Below are 12708 nucleotides of genomic sequence, written 5' to 3' on the forward strand. Positions count from 1 at the left end.
TCTCTTTTCTCTCTAGGTTCTGCACTTGCTGTTTCTATTTCACGGACCATTCTTCACCCAGATCCTCTCTGCCTGGGTAACTCTCAGAGAACACCACCTCAAGGAAACCTTCCCTGACCACCCCAACTGGGTTAGAGGCTCCTTTTCAGAGTCCGCACTCTGGACTACTCCTAGCAGCACACTTAAAATACTGTGTTGCCTGGGCGTCGTGGCTCACGTCTGTAATCCCAGCACTTCGGGAGGCCGAGGCGGGCAGATCATAAGGTGAGGAATTCAAGACCAGCCTGGCTCACACAGTGAAACCCCATCTCTACTAAAAATACAAAAAATTAGCCAGTCGTGGTGGCGGGCGCCTGTAGTCCCAGCTATTCCGGAGGCTGAGGCAGGAGAATGGCATGAACCTGGGAGGCGGAGCTTGCAGTGAGCCGAGATTGCGCCACTGCACTCCAGCTGGGTGACAGAGTGAGACTCCACTAAAAAAAACAAAAACAAAAACAAAACTGTGTTGTGACTGTTGGCTTAACTATCTGTCTGGGATATACTGTTATATGTCTGGGGCTGGCATGTGGTAGGTACTCAGATACTGTTGGGTGAATGAATCAATGAAGAAAACATTTAACAAAGTAAGTGGTTATGTACCTAGTGGGGTGTACAAATAAAAAGTATAATAGGCAGGAAGAGATCAGTGAAGGGACTGAAAAACCTTCATTTTTTCTAGGGACTTTGGGTGCGGCCCTGAAGGAGGGGAAGAATTTAAACAGGGAAGGAAAGGACATTCAATGTATACCCATCAATAAAGGCCTGAACACACCATGAGTCTGGCCTATTCATGGGAAAAACAGGGGACCAGCCTGGGGAAGTGGAGGGTTTCTAACTAGAGAACCTTGACTGCCAGGTCGGAGATTTGTGCTTTCTCCAGTGGGAATGAGAAGCTCCCTGATGATTTGGTTCAAATATTTCAGGAGAATTAATGTGGAAATGTGCCTTCTTTAGGAAGAGGACGAAGGCAGATTAATCACCTAGACAATTGTTGCAGCTGTCTAATTAGAAGGCGTTAGGGTTGCAATGGGCTTTGGAAATCAGGTAGCACAGTGCTTCTCTATCCTGGCTGCACTTTAAAATCACTTGGGGAGCTTTTGAAAAATGCTGATGCCTAAAGCCCTTTCTCCAGACTATTTAAGTCAGAATTTATGTGGGTGAGGCTCAGGCATCCATAGTTTTAAAAAGCTCCCCAGGTAATTCTATTGCACAGCTAGAGTTCCTCATTTTAGAAAAGACAAAAACTAGGGCTCAGAGAGTTTAAGATACAAGCTTAGCTCAGAAACCACTCGCTGGCAGGGTGGGACCTATGACTGAGCTGGGACTGCTGATTCACCTCCTGTTTTTCTGTCATATTCTAGTCTCTCTTAAAGTCTACCTTAAGGTATGGATGTAGAAAAGGAGAAAAATGGGAAGTAGTGTGGTATAGATAACTAACAGGTAAAGTTCGCCTTTATGAGCAATTTGTCCAAGCTCTGAACCCCCATCTTCTCTGCTGTAATGTGGGAACAATAATGCTACATGTAGCTCCAACATAATTAGAAATAGTGTGTGGAGCCCCAGCACTGTCCTTGTTGTTGTTAATAGTATGATTAGTATTTTCATTGTTATTGGAGAGAATGGATAGGACACATTTTCAAATAATTTATTGGATTTGGTAATTCATTAAAGCAAGAAGAAAACAAGAACATCTAGATTTTTAAGTCCAGATGTCTGAAAATACAATGGTTCCACATAAGGTAGGCAGGCTGAGCTACAGGGGGGATAGGGAAGTAGGGAGGGGCAGAGCAGGACTAGAAACTTCAGTAAAAATTCAGAGTGATTGGCAGGGCGGTGTGGCTCACGCCTGTAATCCCAGCATTTTGGGAGGGTGAGACGGGAGGACCACAAGGTCAGGAGTTCAAGACCAGCCTGGCCAATATGGTGAAACCCTGTCTCTGCTAAAAAAATACAAAAATTAGCCAGGCATAGTGGTGCGCGCCTGTGGTCCCAGCTACTCAGGAGGCTGAGGCAGGAGAATCGCTTGAACCCAGGAGGCAGAGGTTGCAGTAAGCCAAGATAGTGCCACTACACTCCAGCCTGGCAACAAAGCGAGACTCTATCTCAAAAAAAAAAAAAAAAAAATTCAGAGTGATCATTCAGGCACTCTCACATCCAAAGCATGGTAGGTACTAGAGGTGATAAGGGCTCAGCTGCTCTCAATTTTTTTTTTTTTTTTTTTTTTAAAGATGGAGTCTTGCTCTGTCCCCTAGGCTGGAGTGCAGTGGTGCGATCTTGGACAACTGCAACTTCTGCCTCCTGGGTTCAAGCTATCTTGTGCCTCAGCCTCCCGAGTAGCTGGTATTATACAGGCATGCCCCACCACACCTGGCTAATTTTTGTATTTTTAGTAGAGACGAGGTTTCACCATGCTAGCCAGGCTGGTCTTAAACTCCTGACCTCAAGTGATCCGCCTGCCTTGGCCTCCCAAAGTGCTGGGATTACAGGTATGAGCCACTGTGCCCTGCCTGCTCTTAATAAATTTTGAACCTACGAAATCCTTTAGTGATCCAAAGAGATTTGGGGTCAGGTGCGGTCTCTACTAAAAATACAAAAATTAGCCAGGCATGGTGGTGGATGCCTGAAATCCCAGCTACTAGGGGGTGCTGAGGCAGGAGAATCGCTTGAACTGGGAGGTGGAGGTTGGAGTAAACTGAGATTGCACCACTGCATGCCAGCCTGGGCGACAAAGCAAGACTCCATCTCAAAAAACAAAAACAAAACAAAAATAAAGAGATTTGTCTGACTGTTGTGGCTCGTGCCTGTAATCCCACCTATTTGGAAGGCTGAGGTGGAAGGATCACTTGAGCCCAGGAGTTCATCTTGGACAACATAGCAAGACCCCATCTCTAATAAATAAATGATGGAGAGATTTGGACCTATACTAATTTGTTTACTTTTGTTTGATAGATTATTTTAAATTGTCTCCTTAGTAACTGACTTTTGAATTTTAATCCATTTACAAGAAAGTGTAAATCCTGTAATTACTCTCTGCACAAAGAGACTTAGTTCACAGGCTCCTTCGAGAATGGCTGATTCCAGGTTTGAGGCAAGGTAATCTAAGGCAGTCCTACAGTGTCTTGTGACACAAAGCAAGGAAGTGTCCAGAGGAGGTGAAAACATGTCAAAAGTAAAGGAGCCAGCTCAAACAGGCTTCCATTGATCAAATTTGGGACAATTTAAGCATCAAAAAGAATGAGAAATGCAATAAATTACAATATATTAAATACAGAAAGAATATAAATATATAAATACAGAAAGAATACATGATCTCTTAGAGATAAGTGCTAAAATAAGACAGATGAACTGATATGACAGGTGAGCTTCAAAATCATACCAGGCAGGGGCAAAGGCAGTGGGGGTGTGGACAAAACAAGAGCAGCCATGAGTGGTAAATACTCAAGCTGAGGGAGCACGGGGGCTTGTGACAGTGCTTTGTCTACTTTGTGTTTAAAATTCCTCATAATAAAAAGTTCTAAAAAACAAACATAAAAAATCCTGGGCCAGGCCTGGTAGGTCACATCTATAATCCCAGCACTTTAGGAGGCTGAGGTGGGAATTTGCTTGACCCTAGGAGTTAGAGCCAGCCTGGGTAACATAGCAAGACCCTGACTCTATTTTTTAAAATAATAATAATAATTTTAAAAATTCTAACAATGGTAATGATCCCTATGAGTTCACAGTGCTACTCAAAAAAAAAAAAAAAAAAAAAAAAAAAAAATGGGAAGGAGATGAAGAAAAAGCTCTTTTTTTTTTGACACAGAGTCGTACTCTGTTGCCCGGGCTGGAGTGCTGGAGTGTAGTGGCATGATCTCGGCTCACTGTAACCTCCGCCTCCCAAGTTCAAGTGATTCTCCTGCCTCAGCCTCCCGAGTAGCTGGGACTACAGGCACATACCACCACACCTGGCTGATTTTTGTAGTTTTAGTAGAGACGGGGTTTCACGACCAGGCTGGTCTTGAACTCCTGACCTCAGGTAATCCGTTATTTATTTATTTTTTTGAGACAGAGTCTCTCTCTATCACCCAGGCTGGAGTGCAGTGGCGCAATCTCAGCTCACTGCAACCTCTGCCTCCCAGGTTCAAGTGATTCTCCTGCCTCAGCCTCCCAAGTAGCTGGGATTATAGGTATGTGCCACCACACCCAGATAATTTTTGTATTTTTAGTAGAGATGGGGTTTCGCCATGTTGGCCTGGCAGGTCTCAAACTCCTGACCTCAAGTGATCTGCCCGCCTCTGCCTCCCAAAGTGCAGGGATTACAGATGTAAGCCACTGTGCCTGGCCAAAAAAGCTCTTCTTTCTGGAAAAATCCCAGGCAATAAATATAGATAGGATACTACAATTATAAAATCATCATTTTGTGACTATTAACATAATATTCAGGTGAGGGGCATCAAAGGGTGAGAGGCTGAGAAACAGAATAGTCACATGGTCTCAAAGCACTATCCTGGAGATCATTTCTTCTTTATGAAGGGCACAAGACACCTTTGAGACCCTTGCGGAGAAATCTGGGAGAAGCCACTTAACCAAGTGCCCACACTCAGCATCACCACGAATGGGACAAACCAACACGTGTCTTGCCCAAACCATTTAGCCTGATGAAGTCGAGTCATGAGGAAACGTAATTCCAGTCAGACAAGTCCAGTCAGACAAGGCCACTCTAGAAGACAACTGATCAGGGGCCGCACGGTGGCTCACGCCTGTAATCCCAGCACTTTGAGAGGCCGAGGCAGGCGGATCACGAGGCCAGGAGACCATCCTGGCTAACACGGTGAAACCCCGTCTCTATTAAAAATACAAAAAATTAGCCGGGCGAGGTGGCGGGCGCCTGTAGTCCCAGCTACTTGGGAGACTGAGGCAGGAGAATGGCGTGAAACCGGGAGGCGGAGCTTGCAGTGAGCCAAGATTGCGCCACTGCACTCCAGCTTGGGCGACAGAGCAAGACTCTGTCTCAAAAAAAAAAAAAAAAAAAAAAAAAAAAGAAGACGACAACTGATCAGGACTGTTTACAGACTAAAGAGATGTGATAACTACATAAAATCAGTGCCCTCTGGATTCTAAAGTGAAAAACTGTTTTTGTAAGGGGTGTTACTGGGCCAAATGGAAGAAATTTGATATAATTGTATTAAAAGGTCCTTGTTCCTAGGAGACATCTGCTGAAGTATTTAGGTATAAAAAGTTGTGACGTTTGCAGAGTACTTTCAAATGGTTAAGAGAAAAAAGTATATAAATAAAGTATAAATGTGTGTGTGTGCATACACATAGAGAGAGACTACAGACATTTAGCACCAATAAAGCAAATACTGCAAAACAGAAATGACTGGTGATACCATGTGAATGTATTCACTGTACTCTTCCAACTTGTCCATGGGTTTGAAAGTTTTCCCAATACAAAGTGAGGAAGGAACTTAAGCTCACACCATAAAAGTTGGTTTCACTGGTTGCCTGATAGCAACTCGGTGGCTGGGGAATGAGACTAGGAGGGAAACTCTTCATTGTAGTATACATCTTTCTGTACCATTTGAGTTTTCTTTCTGTTTTGAGATGCAGTCTTGCTCTGTCACCCAGGCTGGATTGCAGAGGCGCAGTCTTGGCTCACTGCAACCTCTGCTTCCCAGGTTCAAGCAATTCTCCTGTTTCAGCCTCCGGAGTAGTTGGGACTACAGGCGCCTGCCACCACATCAGGCTAATTTTTGGATATTTAGTAGAGAGAGGGTTTCACCTTGTTGGTCAGGCTGGTCTTGAACTCCTGACCTCAGGTGATCTACCTGCTTTGGCCTCCCAAAGTGCTGGGATTACAGACGTGAGCCACCATGCCCGGCCCCATTTGATTTTTTGAACCAAGTTAATGTATTATCTATATTAAAAACAATATTATATTTATATTTAAAAACAGTCATCTCTAACAACGATTTATAGTATCAAAACCTATTGAATTACATTTCCACAAACATACAAACACCAAAAGCCTTTGGTAATTCTATTTCTGTTTGTTACAACATTCTATAAAGTAATTTATATACAAATATTACACAGAAAAACTGGGTGCGGTGGCTTACACCTGTAACCCTAGCACTTTGGAAGGCTGAGGTGGGCAGATCACCTGAGGTCATGAGTTTGAGACCAGCCTGGCCAACATAGCGAAACTCTGTCTCTACTAAAAATACAAAAAAATTAGCCAGGGGTTGTGGCACACGCCTGTAGTCCCAGCTACTTGGGAGGCTGAGGCAGGAGAATTGCTTGAACCCAGGAGGCAGAGGTTGCAGTGAGGCGAGATAGTGTCACTGCACTCTAGCCTGGGTGACAGAGCTAGACTCCATCTCAAAAAAAAAAAAAAGAAAAGAAAAAGAAAAGAAATATTACATAGAAACTACACAGAGGACCGGGCACAGTGTCTCACGCCTGTAATCCCAGCACTCTGGGAGGCCAAGGTGGGTGGATCACTAGGTCAGGAGTTTGAGACCATCCTGACTGACATGGTGAAACCCTGTCTCTACTAAAAATACAAAAATTAGCTGGGTATGGTGGTACGCGCCTGTAATCTCAGCTACTCAGGAGCCTGAGGCAAGAGAGCTGCTTGAACCTGGGAGGCGGAGGTTGCAGTGAACCGAGATTGTGTCACTGCACTCCAGCCTGGGCAACAGAGCGAGACTCCATCTCAAAAAAAAAAAAAAAAAAAAAAAAACTACACAGAAACAAAGAAAGAAAAGAATTTCTGTGTTTCTGGGTGTCCCGGGAATTTAAATGGTAGCTGACCTAAATACTACTATTTCAACTAATTCTGTACCCAAGGCTATGTTCCTTAATTTTAATAAACCTGGGGTTTCACTTGTTCCTGAAAACTTATAAGCAGAAACACACTTGAACACTTGAAATAGTGCAACTGACCTAGTTCCCAATGCTTTTTGGCATAAAAAGTCAGCTGCTTTGAAGCTGCTAGTGTAGGCTTCTTTTTACCTTTGAATAACTGAAACTTTTGGGAGTCAGAAAGAAAGAGGTGTTTTTCTACCGCCCGCTTTGAAGCATTATTTATTATATAGCAAAGAAGAAAAGGAAATGACCATGCTATGGATGATTGCTTAATTAATTATAATAAACATAAAGTTGATCAATACATACAAATGTAAAATGATCCTCAAGTTCTATCATTAAGTGAAAACGTCTATGGCGTGTTGCAGATAAGTATGTGTATGCACTACGTGTGCTTGTCTATGCAGAGGATAGCTCTGGGGGAATACAAAGAACCTACAAACAGCCTTCTGGAAGGAAGCTGGAGGTTGGGGAAAGACTTGCTTTTCACTCTAAACTACTTTGGAACTGTTTTACAGTCTTACTAATTAATTGCACGTTTTTTGTTTCTTTATGTTTGTTTGTTTGTTTTCTGAGACAGGGTCTCGCTCTGTCACCCAGGCTATAGTGCAGTGGTGCAATCACCCTCACTGCAGCCTTGACCTTCCTGGTCTCAGATGGTCCACCTCAGCCTCCCAGGTAGCTGGGACTAAAGGCGCACACTACCACGCCCACCTAATTTTTGTATTTTTTGTAGAGACAGTGTTTTGCCATGTTACCTAGGCTGGTCTGGAGCTCCTGAGCGCATGCAATCTGCCCCCCTCGCTTGCTGGGAAGTGCAGGGATTACAGGCATGAGCCACTGCAACCAGCCCCAAGTAACTTTTGAACACAGTATGTTGACTGTAAACACTTAGGCTAAAGACAGAACTGTAAACCAATAGTAAAGTGTAATTAATAGGTTTTTTTTTTTTCTTACAATGGTGAAAAACATGGATTAGCAATTCTAAGACTATTTTCTGTATATTCTAGGATTGAACAAATAAGTAAACACGGTGGGGCTGGCTTTCTCACTGTTAGAAAAGGGAGTTACAGGCCAGGTGTGGTGGCTCACGCCTGTAATGCCAGCACTTTGGGAGGTTGAGGCGGGTGGATCACCAGAGGTCAGGAGTTTGAGACCAGCCTTGCCAACATGGTAAAACCCTGTCTCTACTAAAAATATAAAAATTAGCCAGTTGTGGTGGCACATGCCTGTAATCCCAGCTACCTGGGAGGCTGAGGCAGGAGAATCGCTTGAACCTGGGAGGCGGAGGTTGCAGTGAGCAGAGATTACGCCATTGCACTCCAGCCTGGGTGATAGAGTGAGACTTTGACTCCAAAAAAAAAAGGGGTCGGGGGAAGGGGAGTTACAAACATGGAAAATAGAGAAACTTGGATGAATTCTGTAGTCATGGATTAGAATTGGAACTATCAATATGAACTCACAGCTTTTAATATAGATTCACAGAAATGTAAATAGCTATAGGTGTTGGGTGTATAAACATACATATTTCCCAACTGAAATGACCTTAGTAGCAATGAACACACATAATGCTCAGATCTTGGTTTCTAAATGTTGTTCTTCACTAGAAGGAACAAACCTTCTTAAAAAAATAGTTGATGTTAGGGCAGGAGCAGGAAAATTAAAAGATAAACACAGAACATTTGTTTGCCAGAAATTTAAGGAAGTGCTAAAAAAATGATGGAAACATGTCAGAAGGATGAGCAGCCAATTTGGAGGGGCACCCACTTGCCAAATGCGGGTAGACTTGAGCATTAAAATAAATTATTATAACAGTTTATAACCTACTAATTATAATAATAATCTAAGAATTCACACATAAAGAAAAAGGTAAAGGGAAGAAAAGGAAAAGCTGTTCCTTAAATTAGAATGCCAATAGTAAGTCTAGAACAAATGAAGGAATCAGGAAGTCTCCATTTGGAGGCCATCATAGTAATAGCTCTGTAATTACTGATTGAATCAGGAATCATCAATGGAAACTTAAATTATCATGTGAAAGTTTGATGAGAAATTGGATGCCTACAGAGTTTCAAATTGTCTTCTGGAAGATTCTAATTAATAACAAAAGGAAAAACAGTGGAGAAACCTGAAAGACACCATGTTAAGCAAGTGTTCAAGGTGAAATTACCAGTAATGGGACAAATCCACATCCTGAGCACTGAGGACACCTCACTTCTGTGGCAATCCTGTTAAAAATGTACGGAATCTAATCATGAGGAAGCATCAGAGAAACCCAAACTGAGAGACATTATAGAAAATAATTGGTTTGGCTGGGCGCAGTGGGTCATGCCTATAATCCCAGCACTCCAGGAGGCTGAATCAGGCAGATCACCTGAGGTTGGGAGTTCGAGACCAGCCTGGCCAACATGGAGAAACCACATCTCTACTAAAAATACAAAATTAGCCAGGCCTGGTGGTGCATGCCTGTAATCCCAGCTACTCAGGAGGCTGTGGCAGGAGAATCGCTTGAACTTGCAAGGCAGAGGTTGCGATGAGCTGAGATTGCGCCATTGCACGCCAGCCTGGGCAACAAGAGCAAAACTCTGTCTCAAAATAATAATAATAATAATAACAACAATAATAATAATAATTGGTTTGCACTCTTCAAAAATATTAATAGCATGAAAGACAAAGAACGACTGAGGAACTGTTGCAGATTTTAAAATCTGACAGTGAAATGAGATAGCGATTCTGGGTGGATCCTGGACCATAAAAACCAAAACAAATTGGGAGGCTGAGGCGGGCAGATCACCTGAGGTCAGGAGTTTGAGACCAGCCTGGCCAACATGGAGAAACCCTGTCTATACTGAAAAAAAAAAAATTAGCAGGGTTGGGTGGCAGGCAGCTGTAATCCCAGTTACTTGGGAGGCTGAGGCAGGAGAATTGCTTGAACCCAGGAGGTGGTGGTTGCAGTGAGCCGAGATGGTACCACTGCACTCTAGCCTGGGCGACAGAATGAGACTCTGTCTCGAAAACAAACAAAACAAAACAAAACAAAACAAAACAAAACAAAACAAAGCTGCATGCAGGGGCGAGCCTGTAGTTCCAGCTACTCAGGAGGCTGAGGTGGGAGGATTGCTTGAGTTCTAGAGTCTAGCTTGGGCCGGGCGCAGTGGCTCACGCCTGTAATCCCAGCATTTTGGGAGGCTGAGGCAGGCGGATCGTGAGGTCAGGAGATCGAGACCATCCTGGCTAACATGGTGAAACCCTGTCTCTACTAAAAATACGAAAAATTAGCTGGGTGTGGTGGTGGGTGCCTGTAGTCCCAGCTACTCGGGAGGCTGAGGCAGAAGAATGACGTTAACCTGGGAGGTGGAGCTTGCAGGGAGCTGAGATCGCGTCACTGCACTCCAGACTGGGAGACAGAGTGAGATTCTGTCTCAAAAAAAAAAAAGAAAGTCTAGCCTGGGTAACATAGCAAGATCCCATCTCTAAACAAAAAACACTAAGACACCAAAACCAAAACCAAATAATTTGTTTTCTCTTGTGCTCTCAGGGACATTACTAGGAGAACTGACTAAATCTGAGTAAGGTCTGCAGATTAGTTATAGTATTTTAATAATGCTGATTTCTTAATTTTGATTACTGTACTATGGTTATGTAGGAGAATGCCCCTGTTTTTACAAATACACATGGAGGTAATTAGGAGTCAGGTAGCATCAGCATCCGGTCTGTAATTTACTCTGAAAAGTGTGTGTGTGTGTGTGTGTGTGTCTGTGTGTTTGTATATGAGAGAGAGAGAGAGACAAAGGGAGAGAAAAGATTTGGGGAATCTTGGTGAAGGGTATGTGAGAATTCTTTGTAGTAATCTTGTAACTTTAACTTTTCTGTAAGTCCGATATTATTTCAAACACACACACACATACCCCTTTGATATCTTTGATACCAAAACAAATAAACTGAACATCCTTAATCATAAGTAATTTTTGTTTCCTTAGGATTCTTAGTGAAATTAGTAAGTCAAAGGTATATGGTTTAAAAAATTGATATATATTATATATATAAATACGTGTGTGTGTGTGTATATATATATATATATATATATATATAATCTTTGAGATGGAGTCTCACTCAGTCTGTTGCCCAGGCAGGAGTGCAGTGGCATGATCTTGGCTAACTGCCACTTCCACCTCCTAGGTCCAAGTGATTCTCCTGCCTCAGCCTCCTAAGTAGCTGCGACTACAGGTGCGTGCCACCACACCCAGCTAATTTTTATATTTTTAGTAGAGACAGGGTTTCACCATGTCGGTCAGGATAGTCTTGAACTCCTGACCTCAAGCGATCTGCCCACCTCGGCCTCCCAAAGTTCTGAGATTACAGGCATGAACCACAGCTCCTGGCTGATATATATATTTAAAAGATTGATATTGGCTGAGCACAGTGGCAAATGCCTATAATCCCAACACTTTGGGAGGTGAGGCGGGCAGACTGCTGGAGCCCAGGAGTTTGAGACCAGTCTGGGCAACATGGTGAAACCCTGCCTATCAAAAAAACACAAAAGGCCGGGCGCGGTGGCTCAAGCCTGTAATCCCAGCACTTTGGGAGGCCGAGACGGGCGGATCACGAGGTCAGGAGATCGAGACCATCCTGGCTAACACGGTGAAACCCCGTCTCTACTAAAAATACAAAAACTAGCTGGGCGAGGTGGCGGGCGCCTGTAGTCTCAGCTACTCGGGAGGCTGAGGCAGGAGAATGGCGTAAACCTGGGAGGCGGAGCTTGCAGTGAGCTGGGATCCAGCCACTGCACTCCAGTCCGGGTGACAGAGCAAGACTCCGCCTCAAAAAAAAAACCAAAAAAACAAAAAAACACAAAAATTAGTTGGGTATGGTGGCTCGCACCTGTGTTCCCAGCTACTTGGGAGGCTGAGGCGGAGGGAACGCTTGAGCCTGGGAGGTGGAGGCTGCAGTGAGCTGAGCTTTCGCCACTGCATGCTAGCCTGGGCAACAGAGACTGTCTCAAAAAAAAAAAAAAAAAAAAGATTTTGAAATATGTTGATATATACAAACAGAAGTTTTTGAATCCTTCTGAATGTGGAGGAGGACAAAGGCAGGGGAAATGCAGGACTGAGGGGTGGAAGGTAGGGTATGGCATGGGTCCTCCCAGATGAGAAGAGGAGGAGGAGCTGGAACTATGGAGCATGCTCAGAATGAGTGGGAACCAAAAGATGGAGCCGTCGAAGGATCAGTAGATGACAGTGAAGGACTAAAGCTCATGACCACTTGAGATTCTTTTCAGAAACATAATCCTTATGTGGTTTACCAATTGCCCACAGTAATTAACCTGCATAACAGTATAGTAAGAGCAGGCTCAGGTCAGGTACTTGGTCAAATGAGAGTGCCTTGATTTCTCCCTTTATGTGCTTCCCTCTGCTGCAGGCCAGTTACCCACTATAGAGTCACGCTGAGTCCCTGAGCCTTTCCTGTTGGCAACCACGAAGCAGCTACCACATCTTCAGCAAGTCCATAGTCACATGTCCTAGTAGCCTGCTATATAATGTAAATAAATAATCTAAAATAAGCTTTCATTTTAAATGCCCATAATGAATTTAATTAAGTATAAATACAGGCTCCTATTGAGTATTTGCTATTTGCCAAGGTCTATGTCTAAGTGCTTTGTTTAGATTATCTCATTTCACCCTCCCAATAACTCCATGGGATGGCAGTATCATTATCCCCATTTCACTGTTGGAGACAATTAAGTCTAGAGCAGTAAGTTAACTTTTTCCATGTCATAAAGCTTAGATTCAAACTCAAGAGTCTAACTCCAGAGTCTCCACTCTA

At 43.5% G+C, this 12708-nt stretch overlaps 1 protein-coding gene across 3 annotated transcripts in view; it reads right to left on the minus strand.

The window, feature by feature from the left end:
* BICRAL (BRD4 interacting chromatin remodeling complex associated protein like) overlaps window positions 1-12708 on the minus strand; it is an 89893-nt gene that overhangs the window by 26655 nt on the left and 50530 nt on the right. The window lies entirely within an intron of this gene.

This window comes from Piliocolobus tephrosceles, chromosome 5 (genome assembly GCF_002776525.5).
Source record: "Piliocolobus tephrosceles isolate RC106 chromosome 5, ASM277652v3, whole genome shotgun sequence".
Taxonomy (NCBI): Eukaryota; Metazoa; Chordata; class Mammalia; order Primates; family Cercopithecidae; genus Piliocolobus; species Piliocolobus tephrosceles.